Source organism: Jaculus jaculus, chromosome 14 (assembly GCF_020740685.1).
Source record: "Jaculus jaculus isolate mJacJac1 chromosome 14, mJacJac1.mat.Y.cur, whole genome shotgun sequence".
Taxonomy (NCBI): domain Eukaryota; kingdom Metazoa; phylum Chordata; class Mammalia; order Rodentia; family Dipodidae; genus Jaculus; species Jaculus jaculus.
In genome coordinates this window covers 24,780,423-24,793,516 of record NC_059115.1, presented here as the reverse complement: position 1 = coordinate 24,793,516, position 13,094 = coordinate 24,780,423, and positions in this window count along the sequence as shown.

Below are 13,094 nucleotides of genomic sequence, written 5' to 3'. Positions count from 1 at the left end.
TCAATTGACAGGTCATCCAGGGAAAGAATAAACAGAGAGGCATCTGGACTAAATGAGGTCATAGAAGGAATGGACCTAACAGATATATACAGGACATTTCATCCAAAGGCTGCAGAATATGCATTCTTTTCAGCAGCACATGGAACATTCTCTAAAATAGACCATATATTAGGACACAAAGCAAATCTTAACAAATTCAGGAAAATTGAAATAATTCCTTGCATTCTATCTGACCACAATGGAATTAAACTACAAATCAGTAGCAAGAAAGGCTATAGAGCATACACAAAATCATGGAAACTAAACAATACACTACTAAATGATGAGTGGGTCAATGAAGAAATCAAAAAGGAAATCAAAAAATTTATAGAGTCAAATGATAATGAGAACACAACATACCAAAATCTCTGGGACACAATGAAGGCAGTTCTAAGAGGTAAATTTATAGCCTTAAGTGCCTATATTAAGAAATTAGAAAGGTCGCAAGTAAACGACCTAATGCTTCGCCTTAAAGCCTTGGAAAAAGAAGAACAAGGCAAACCAAAAAGTAGTAGACGGGAAGAAATAATAAAGATTAGGGCAGAAATTAATGAAATAGAAACAAAAAGAACAATCCAAAGAATTAATGAAACAAAGAGTTGGTTCTTTGAAAGGATAAACAAGATTGATAAACCCTTAGCAAATCTGACCAAAAGAAAGAGAGAAGAGACACAAATTAATAAAATCAGAGATGAACAAGGTAACATCACAACAGATTCCAGAGAAATTCAAAACATTATAGGGACATACTATAAAAGCATATACTCCACAAAGTATGAAAATCTGAAAGAAATGGATGATTTCCTTGATCTATATGACCTACCTAAATTAAATCAAAATGAGATTAATCACTTAAATAGACCTATAACAAACATGGAGATCTGAGCAGTTATCAATAATCTCCCAACTAAAAAAAGCCCAGGCCCGGATGGATTCACTGCTGAATTTTACCAGACTTTTAAGGAAGAGCTAACACCATTGCTTCTTAAGCTTTTCCAGGAAATAGAAAAAGAAGGAATCCTACCAAACTCCTTCTATGAGGCCAGCATCACCCTGATACCAAAACCAGGCATAGATAGAACAAAAAAAGAAAATTACAGACCAATCTCCCTCATGAACATAGATGCAAAAATTCTCAACAAAATATTGGCAAACAGAATACAAGAGTATATCAAAAAGATCATTCACCCTGACCAAGTAGGCTTTATTCCAGAGATGCAGGGATGGTTCAACATACGCAAATCTATAAATGTAATACATTACATAAATGGGTTGAAGGACAAAAATCACATGATCATCTCATTAGATGCAGAGAAAGCATTTGACAAAATCCAACATCCCTTCATGATAAAAGTCCTACAGAGACTGGGAATAGAAGGAACATATCTCAATATAATAAAGGCTATTTATGACAAGCCTACAGCCAACATATTACTAAATGGGGAAAAACTGGAAGCTTTTCCACTAAAATCAGGAACAAGACAAGGGTGTCCACTGTCTCCACTTCTATTTAATATAGTTTTGGAAGTCTTAGCCATAGCAATAAGGCAACAGACACACATAAAAGGGATACAAATTGGAAAGGAAGAAATCAAGTTATCATTATTTGCAGATGACATGATTCTATACATAAAGGACCCTAAAGACTCTACTAGCAAGCTGTTAGAGCTGATCAAAACCTACAGCAAAGTAGCAGGATACAAAATAAATACACAGAAATCAGTAGCCTTCATATATGCTAACAACAAACACACAGAGGATGAAATCAGAGAATCACTCCCATTCACAATTGCATCAAAAAAAATAAAATACCTTGGAATAAACCTAACTAAGGAAGTAAAGAATCTATACAATGAGAACTTTAAGACACTCAAGCGAGAAATTGCAGAAGACACTAGAAAGTGGAGAAACATCCCTTGTTCCTGGCTTGGAAGAATCAATATCGTGAAAATGGCAATCTTACCTAAAGCAATCTACACATTTAATGCAATCCCTATCAAAATTCCAAAGGCTTTCTTCATGGAAATAGAAAAAACAATCCAAAAATTCATTTGGAATCATAAAAAACCTCGAATATCTAAAATAATACTGAGCAACAAAAAAGAGGCTGGTGGTATCACCATACCTGATTTTAACCTATACTACAGAGCCATAGTAACAAAAACAGCATGGTACTGGCACAAAAACAGACATGTAGATCAGTGGAACAGAATAGAGGACCCAGATGTAAGCCCAAGTAGCTATAGCCACCTGATATTCGATAAAAATGCCAAAAATACTCATTGGAGAAGAGACAGCCTCTTCAACAAATGGTGTTTTGAAAACTGGATAAATATCTGCAGAAGGATGAAAATAGATTCTTCTCTCTCGCCATGCACAAGAATTAAGTCCAAATGGATTAAAGACCTTAACATCAGACCGGAAACTTTGAAACTGCTAGAGGAAAAAGTAGGGGAAACCCTTCAACATATTGGTCTTGGCAAAGACTTTCTGAATACAACCCCGATTGCTCAGGCAATAAAACCACAGATTAACCACTGGGACCTAATGAAATTACAAAGATTTTGCACCGCAAAGGACACAGTGAAAAAAGCAAAGAGGCAACCTACAGAATGGGAAAAAATCTTCGCCAGCTATATATCTGATAGAGGATTAATATCTAGGATATACAAAGAACTCAAAAAGTTAACTAATAAGGAATCAAACAGGCCAATCAAAAAATGGGCTAAGGAGCTAAATAGAGAGTTCTCAAAGGAAGAAATACGAATGGCATATAAGCACCTAAAAAAATGTTCTACGTCACTAGTCATCAGGGAAATGCAGATTAAAACTACATTGAGATTCCATCTCACTAGTGTCAGATTGGCCACCATCATGAAAACAAATGATCATAAATGTTGGCGGGGATGTGGAAAAAAAGGAACCCTTCTGCACTGCTGGTGGGAATGCAATCTGGTCCAGCCATTGTGGAAAACAGTGTGGAGGTTCCTAAAGCAGCTAGAGATTGATCTACCATATGACCCAGCTATAGCACTCCTAGGCATATATCCAAAGGACTCATCTCATTTCCTTAGAAGTACATGCTCAACCATGTTTATTGCTGCTCAATTTATAATAGCTGGGAAATGGAACCAGCCTAGATGTCCCTCAACAGATGAGTGGATAATGAAGATGTGGTACATTTATACAATGGAGTTCTACTCAGCGGTAAAGAAAAATGAAGTTATGAAATTTGCAGAAAAATGGATGGACCTGGAAAGTATTATACTAAGTCAGGTAACCCAGGCCTAGAAAGCCAAGCGCCACATGTTCTCCCTCATATGGGGATCCTAGCTACAGATGACTGGGCTTCTGTGTGAGAATGAAAATACTTAGTAGCAGAGGCCAGTAAGTTGAAAAGGAGACATAAAGGGTGGAGAAAGGAAGGGAGGAGGATACTTAATAGGTTGATATTGTATATATGTAATTACAATGATTGTAATGGGGAGGTAATATGATTGAGAATGGAATTTCAAACGGGAAAGTGTGGGGGTGGGGAGGGAGGGAATTACCATGGGATATATTTTATAATCATGGAAAATGTTAATAAAAATTTAAAAAAAAAAAAAAAAGAAAATGCATCCGGGTGGGGGGAGGGGCGGCGAGATGGATGGCTCAGTGCTTAAAGACCTTGCTTGTGAAGCCTCATCTCCTGGGATTTGAGTCCCCAGTGTCTACATAAAGTCAAAGGCACAAAGTGAAAAAAAAAAAAAAAATCCCAGGGGCATACTATAAGCACATATACTACACTAAGTTTGAAAATCTGAAAGAAATGTATGATTTCCTTGATTTTTTTTTTTTTTGAGGTAGGGTTTCACTGTAGTCCAGGATCACCTGGAATTCACTCTGTATTCTTAGGGTGGCCTTGAACCCATGGCGATCCTCCTACCTCTGCTTACCAAGTGCTGGGATTAAAGGCATGCACCACCATGCCCGGCAATTTCCTTGATTTATATGGCATACCTAAATTAAATCAAGATGAGATTAACCACTTAAATAGATCTATAACAAGTATTGAGACCCAAGCAGTTATCAAAAATCTTCTAACTAAAATAAGCCCAGGGCCCAGGTGGATTCACTAGTGAATTTTACCAGACCTTCAGGGAAGAACTAACACCATTGCTTCTTAAACTTTTCCATAAGATAGAAAATGAAGGAATCTTACTGAACTCCTTCTATGAAGCCAACAGCACCCTGATACCAAAACCAGACAAAGATAAAACAAAAAAGAACATTACAGACCAAACTCCATCATGAACAGAGATGCAAAAATTCTCAACAAAATATTGGCAAACAGAATACACGAATATATCAGAAAGATCATTCAACCCCACCAAGTAGGCTTTATCCCAGAGATGTAGGGATGGTTTAACATACACAAATTGATAAATGTAATACATTATTATATAAATGGACCGAAGGACAAAAATAACATGATCATCTCATTAGATGCATAAAAAGCATTTGACAAAATCCTTTCATGATAAAGTCTTACAGAGACTGGGAATAGAAGGGACATACCTCAACATAACAAGAGTATTTATGACAAGCCTACAGCCAAAATATTACTAAATGGGGAAAAACTGGAAGCTTTTCCACTAAAATCAGGCATAAGACAAGAGTGTCCACTGTCCCCACTTTTATTTAATACAGTACTGGAAGTCTTAGACATAGCAATAAGGCAAGAGACACACATAAAAGTGATACAAATTGGAAAAGAAGAGATCAAATTGTCATTATTTGCAGATGACATGATTCTATACATAAAGGACCCTAAAGACTCTACCAGCAAACTGTTAGGGCTGATAAACACCTACAGCCATGTAGCAGGATACAAAATAAACACACAGAAATCAGTAGTCTTCCTATATGCTAACAACAAACACACAGATGATAAAATCAGAGAATTATTCCCATTCACAACTGCATTAAAAAAAAGTACCTTGGAATAAACCTAACCAAGGAAGTAAATTAAATCTACAATGAAAACTTTCAAACACTAGGCGAGAAATTGCAGAAGATACTAGGAAATGGAAAGACATCCCTTGTTCTTGGATCAGAAAGATCAATATTGTGGAAATGGAAATCTTACTGAAGACAGTCTACACGTTTAATGCAATACCCATCAAAATTCCAATGGCATTCTTCATGGAAGTAGAAAAAACAATCCAAAAATTCATTTGGAATCACAAAAATCTCTAATATCCAAAACAATACTGAGCAACAAAAATAAGGCTGGTGGTATCACCATACCTGATTTTAAGCTGTACTACAAAGCCATAGTAAAAAAAAAAAACAGCATGGTACTGGCACAAAAGCAGACATGTAGATCAATGGAACAGAATAGAGGACATAGATGTAGTCCAGGCAGGTATAGCCGCCTGATCTTTGACAAAAATGCCATTGGAGAAAAGACAGCCTCTTCAGCAAATGTTGCTGGGAAAACTGGATATGGATCTGTAGAAGGATGAAAATAGATTCTTCTCTCTCTTCATGCACAAGAATTAACTCCAAATGGTTCAAAGACCTTAATATCAGACCTGAAACTCTGGAACTGATAGAGGAAAAATTAGGGGACACTCTTCAATATATTGGTCTTGGCAAAGACTTTCTGAATATAACCCCAGTGGCTCATAAAATAAAACTACAGATCAACTTCTGGGACCTCATGAAATTACAAAGCTTTATACAGCAAAGGACACTGTGAATAGAGCAAAGAGGCAACTTACAAAATGGGAGAGTATCTTTGCCAGCTATACATCTGATATAAGATTAATATCTAGGATATACAAAGAACTCACAAAGTTAAATAACAAGAAATCAAACAACCCAATTAAAAAATGGGTTATGGAACTAAATAGAGCATTCTCAAAAGAAGAAATACAGATGACATATAAACATCTAAAAACATGTTCTACATCACGAGTCATCAGGGAAATGCATATTAAAATTATGTTGAAATTCCATATCACTCATAACAGAATGGCTGCCATCGTGAAAACAAATGACAATAAATTCTGGCAAAGATTCGGAAAAAGGATTCTACACTGTTGGAGGGAATGCAATCTGGTCCAACCATTGTGGAAATCACTGTGGAGGTTCCTGAGACAGCTAAAAATAGATTTACCATATGACCCACTCACAGGCATATATCCTAAGGACTCTTCTCACTGCCTTAGAGATACTTGCTCAACCATGTTTACTGCCACTCTATTCACAATAGCTAGGAAATGGAACCAGCCTAGATGTCTCTCAACTGATGAGAGGGTAATGAAGATGTGGCACATTTATACAATGGAGCTCTACTTAGTGGTAAAGAAAAATGAAGTTATGAAATTTGCAGGGAAATGGGTGGATCTGGATAGGATTATATTTAATGAGGTAACCTAGGCCCAGAAAGCCAAATGTCACATGTTTTCTCTCATATGTGGATGTTACCTACAAATGATTGGACTTCTATGTGAGTAGGAATAATGCTCAGTAGCAGAGGCCATTAAGCTAGAAAGGAGATATACAGGGAATAGAAAGGGAGGGATAGTAGCGGGGTGGGGGCGGTGTGAACTTAACAGCATGGTATTGTGTATATGTAAGTATAAGAACAGATTAATGGGGGTGAAAAGGCTTAAGTGAGGTTATGGGAAGAGATTGACTAATGTAAAGGTGGATGGAGGGCTAATCAAAATCTAAGAAGATATAAATAAGTCACATGGAAACCTACTTTTCTGGACAATGGAACACTCAGAAGCCATAGATTCTTACTAGAAAAATTTTCAATGCCAGGTATGGATACCTTACAGTGTGGTGTTGTCCAGGGAGATCCCTGATGCCCCCCAAACATTACAGGCCATTGCTGAAGCCCTTGGTTTCCCACCATGAATAGATGGTAAGACTCTATTGCTGAAGACGCCACATACTTGGGTTGCAAGGTCATTGAGAAATTCTATTGGAGCTGAGCTAAAAACCTTGTCCATGTAGACCAGCTGACAGAAAGCTGAAAAAAGCCACGCTGCATGCAGTTCAATGGGAGAGGAAGAAATCACCAGTGAAGATATTCAACAGTGGACACTACAAGCCTTTTATTTGACCAAACAGGCCAAATGAGCCAACAGATGCAATAGTGGCATGTCTGTTATGGGGGAAACCAATCGCCCTTTAATTTGACTGGAAGCCCACTCCGTGGGAGGGAACCCATCCCTGATAATGAAAACCTACAACAGGAGTAGTCATGAGCACTAGTGGTATAATGTCTGCTGGTGCCTGGCTAAATGTATATACTGTGCTCTCCAAGCTTCCCAGTAAGCACTTCTCTCAATGTTCATACCCATATTGTAATGCTACTCTTACTTTTGGTTAGAGAATCTTCTCTTTTCAGATGGCAGTGACCTTGGGATCACTCAGAAGACACCATGGTGCTGAGACGAAGTGACAGAGGAATGCTCAGCACTGAAACATCTCTTATCACCCCTTACAAGGCTCAGGGTCCATTGTGGAAGAAGTGGCGGAAAGAATGTAAGAGCCAAAGGAAGGGCAGAACTCCTTGCAATGTGCTCCTCCAGGCACAAAATGGCCTAAATATACACGTCTTCACAGTGCCTGACACTACCTACACAAGACCATCATAATAGAAGGAAAATATCATGACATCAAAATAAAAGAGAGACTGATTGAGAGGGGGAGGTCATATGATGGAGAGTGGAGTTTCAAAGGGGAAAGTAGGGGAGGGAGGAAATTATCATGGGATATTGTTTAGTTATGGAACTTGTGAATAAAAAAAAATAAAAATTAAAAGAAGAAAGAAATGCAGCAAACCCAGGTGTGGTAGTGCACGCCTTTAATCCCAGCACTCAGAGGCAGAGGTAGGAGGATTGCTGAGAGTTTGAGACCAGCCTGAAACTACATAGTGAATTCCAGGTCAGCCTGGGCTAGAGGGAGACCTCTCTACCTTAAAAAAAAGAAAGAAAAGAAAACAAACAAACAAACCAAAAAACCCAACAAAAAGAAATGCAGCATGAAAGGTTGCTATAGTTATGAAAATTATAAAATTTAACTGAAGGATATAAAAGAAGGTCTGAATAATTGTACAGATAGAGCACTGTATTAGTTACTTTTCTCACACAATGAGCTTCTTCCACACTGCCCCGTGAGGCATCTCTTTGGAGTTTTGGTCCATCTGGAGCATACCACTCTGTCTGAACAGCTGGTATATTTTTGTCATGTGAAGAACTATGTCCAAACCACTCATCAGAGTCCATCCTCTCTCACTGATTGCTGATGCCATTTCTGGACTCTCTAGACTGTTCCATTCATCTGTTTGTCTAATTCACGTGACAATGTGTCCTGATTTATTTGGTTCACAGGTAGAGGCTACAATCTACCACGGCAGGGAAGGCATGGTGTCCAGAGTGTGAAGCAGCTGTATCCCTGCAACTGCAGTCTGGAAGCAGACGGCAGACAGGAAGTGGGACTGGACTATAAAGCCTCATGGCCCAGTCCTAGTGGCACCCTTCCTCCAGTGAAGCTCCACATCAGGACCCACAACCTTCTAAAATATCACCATCAGATGGACAAGTGTTCAAATCTATGAGCTTACGGAGAACACTGCAAGCCAAACCACAACAGCCACATTTAGGGATGAGATGATTTAGCATCAGAAAGATGTTAATTTTCTCCTGGTTAATTATAAATTCATAGCAATTTCAATGAAAATCCCAACAGTATTTTAATAGAATTTAAAAGGCTAGGAATTCACAAGCAACTGTCTTTAAACACTGAGCCATCTCCCCAGCCCTAAAAGCCTGAAAATTTGTATAGAAGAGCAAAATCCTAGAAATAGCGAAGACAACTCTGAAGAAAAGCCAAGACAGTGTCATCTGATCTACTCAATATTGACTATTATAAGGCTATACTATCTAATACTTGGGCATGCTGTCACATGACTCAGACAGAAAGATGAATGGAACAGTCCAAAAATAGACCCACACATACACAGGAACTGGTATAGAAAAGAAGTGGCATCAGCAATCAGTGGGCGAGGATGGACTCTGCTGAGTGGTTTGGACATCAGATTCTTCACACAGCAAAAATATACCAGGTGTTCAGACAGAACGACAAGTCTCCGAATGTCTCCCATGGCAGTGTGGAGGAAGCACATTCTGTAGATAACCTTCATACATGAATATTATTGACTCCCATGTGATAACATACATGAATATTAGTGACTCCCACAGGATAGCATACATGAATATTAGCAACTCTCATGGGAAAGTAGTCCTGTGAACCTTGAAAGAAAAGTAACAAATGGGAAGAGAATGTCACAGCACAGAGTGGCTAATGCTGTTCTAGAAATTGCTCATGAAGCAAACCAGTGCATATAGTGGGGAAGGAAAGAACAGGCAAGACACCCTGAGGGCATTCAAATGGAAGATGGAAGGATTCCCAACAGAGCTATAATCAGGAATGCAAATTAGACATCCCTACAGCAGCTCACCTTCAACCTGAATCTTCTTGTCAATGAGAATATGATGTCCCACAGTGAAAGTGAAAATTATTTCCCCAATGTGACAACAAGCAGGGAGTTAAATGTGTACACATTCCAGTAGGCATGACCCACTATATACGCTGGCAGTGTAACCAGAAGGTCTCCCTCCACATCCCGGGAGACTTGTGCTTCTATTTCCAGCAACTGGGGTGTGCATTCTCCGCTCTGGCTGACTTCTTATCACCCCTGTGACATCACAGAGCACAGAATTGGGCAGATGCACACCATTAGCTTTTGTGAGGAGTTCTTAGAGCAAGCATCAACACACCATTGATTGTTTTCTTCCAGCATTTGGGATCAATGAAGAGACTATGTAGAGCTGAAAAAAATAATGCATAGGAGATCAAAAAGCAATTTGCAATCAATATGATAATGTTTATATAAATCTTAAAATTACACAGAATGCCACGATGAATATACCTGTGTTAAAGAACAAAACATAGACAGCAGCAGCACTGACTGAGGCCAGTGTGTCTTTGGAAAGAAAGGGAAGAGGATGACCGGGAAATGTGGAGGGGCTCTCTCTTGTTTCTTAACTTAAAAACAGCTGTCATAAGTATGTCAGAACGCTCAGAGTGTGTGTAGGTCAGAAGATAGCGCTGGCTGTCAGTCCTCACCCTCCACCTCTCTTGAGGCAGAATATCGTTGTTCGGCACCACTGCAGTCACCAGGCTCGCCGGCCTTCAAGCTTCCAGGAGATTCTCCTGTCTCACCACAGCCATGCTGGGATTACAATCAATGCAGTGCCTGCTTTTTATGTGGGTTTTGAGAATCTTCATGCTTTCATGAAAAGCACTTCTTTCTCACAGTGCTGAGGAGTGAAGCTAGGACCCTGCACAAGCTAGGGAAACATTGTACCACTAAGCTATGCCCCTGGTCCTTATGACCAACTCTTGAAGGTGTGCGGTACCTATGAGAAGTGCCTGTGAGCTGCTGGCTGGTGCAGTGCAGTGTGGTCCATTCTGGGGAGAGGGGTTCTTCACTTTCTAAGACAGGAGGAGAAAGCACGCGCGTGGTGGCATGCTTTGCTTCTGCCGAGCACAGAGGGCTGGGTAAGGGTATGCTGCAGAAACAAACAACCCTCACGTTCTCACAGACTCAACACAGCAAGTGTTCATTCTAGTTCAGTCTTTTCAAGGAGGGGTCCCCAGTCTTTGTAGTTGTTTAGGGTCCCAGTGGGTGAAGCCTTCTTCTTCATGAGTCCAAGACTCCCAGGCAGGAAAAAGAATACTCCGGCAAAACACGTAGAGGCTCGTAAAGCTCCAGCTCAGAGGAGACACAGCAAGTGTTCATTCTAGTTCAGTCTTTTCAAGGAGGGGTCCCCAGTCTTTGTAGTTGTTTAGGGTCCCAGTGGGTGAAGCCTTCTTCTTCATGAGTCCAAGACTCCCAGGCAGGAAAAAGAATACTCCGGCAAAACACGTAGAGGCTCGTAAAGCTCCAGCTCAGAGGAGACACTGACTTGCCTCACATTCTGCAGCCCAAAGCAAGCTTCATGACTACACCTCATTCAGAAGGTGCACAGCCATGCAGGTCTACAGAAGGCGGTGATTATAAGGGGGTGTGTACTGGCCTCAAGGATTTCCTGTGGTCTGGCGCCACCCCATGATAGTTAGTGCTTCTGGAATGGCTGTTTAGCCTGACGCTTAGATTCCAGTGGGGCAGGCATTTCATCTGCTCTGGTAACACTCTCCCCTGCCACTCAGGAAGCACGCTTGCACTAGCAGGGGCACAGCAACACTCACGAGGGCGATGCATGAGAAGCGGCGGGGTGCGGGGGAGAAGAGTGGCTGAGGCTGCGGGGCTAGAGCACATGACTATGGCATTATGCTGGGTCAGGGCATGTTCTTTTAAAAAATATTTTTATTTATTTGAGAAACAGAAAAGGGAGGGAGGGAGGGAGAGAGAGAGAGAGAATGGGTGGGCCAGGGCCTCCAGCCACTGCAAATGAACTCCAGATGCATGCTCCCCCTTGTGCATCTGGCTAACGTGGGTCCTGGAGAATCGAACCAGGATCCTTTGGCTTTGAAGGCAAATGCCTTAACCGCTAAGCCATCTCTCCAGCCCAGGCCAGGGTATTTTCTGTGTGGTTCAGGGTATTCTAGCAGGTAAGGCTGCTGCCAGCAAGAGGTGGGTGCTTTGGCAGGACTGACAGGTAGGGAGGAAGGGTGCGGGGGACCCCTGTGAATCCAAGGGGAGGGAAGGGGACGTGTGGGAGAGTGCCGTTAGGTGGTGATCACGTGAGTTCAAGGTGCACATGCAGAGCACGGTGCTGAGTGCTCAGTGTGGCTTCTGAAGAGAGCAGCGCGAGGGGGGAGAGCACCCAGGCGAGGCTGACTCCAGATGAACACCACTCACCTTCCTGAGGACAAAGTTTGTTCTGGGCGTTGCTGGCCCCGAGTGCGTACTCAGGCTGGGAGGTGGGCTGGGTGGTCTGCTCCACAGTGATAACACCCAGGCTAGGTCAGGAGACTGTCTTAGATCACTCAGGACACAGGTACTGGGGGTCCAACCCTTTCCAATACACCCTGGAGGGCACTGGGGAGACTTTCCCTTTTGCAGGCCCATGCCAGCCTTTCTGTGATATGAAAGCGCAGTTCTATCTGTGGACACTCTCATTCCTCAGGAAGAAACCTCAACAGCTTCCAGACTGTGCTGCACCGGGAGCCACCGGAAGTACCAAAGGCCAGCTGAGAGAGGCAGAGCGCATCCAGGAATGGCAGAGCCCAGCAAGACCCACCCACGGGCCCCTGGAGCCTGTGTCTATTGTCTTAAGACTCCAGGCCCCTGGGCTGCGGCAGTACACCTCTCTGAAAGCAAGTTGCAGCTTCCCTTCTTCTCCAAGGAGATCTCACTAAGAACCCAGGAAGTTGCGAGGATCCCCCAGCAACACCCCTTGAACCTCTGCAGGGGACTCAGGATTTATCGGGTTAGAAGTGGCCCAGAGAAGGTGCCAGCTTGACAAAAGGAGATATGTGTCTTTTTCAGGGTTCACGTGTAGCAGGCCTGTAGGATGCTAGGACACTGATGACTATAGGAAGGGAAAGAGGGAGAGAGGGAAGAGGAGGGAAGGAGGAAAGAAGCTGGGAGAAGGGAAAGAAGGGAGGAAGAGAGGAAGGAGGGAAGGATGGAAGACACACTGAGGGAGGGAAGAGAAAAAAGGAGAGGCAGGAAAGAGGATAGAAAGAAGGAAGAGGGCTGGAGAGATGGCTTAGCGGTTAAGCGCTTGCCTGTGAAGCCTAAGGACCGCGGTTCGAGGCTCGGTTCCCCAGGTCCCACGTTAGCCAGATGCACAAGGGGGCGCATGCATCTGGAGTTCGTTTGCAGAGGCTGGAAGCCCTGGCGCGCCCATTCTCTCTCTCTCCCTCTATCTGTCTTTCTCTCTGTGTCTGTCTTTCTCAAACCAATAAATAAAAAACAATAAAAAAAGTTAAAAAAAAAGAAAGAAGGAAGAAAAGGAAGGAAGGAGGGAGGTGGTAAG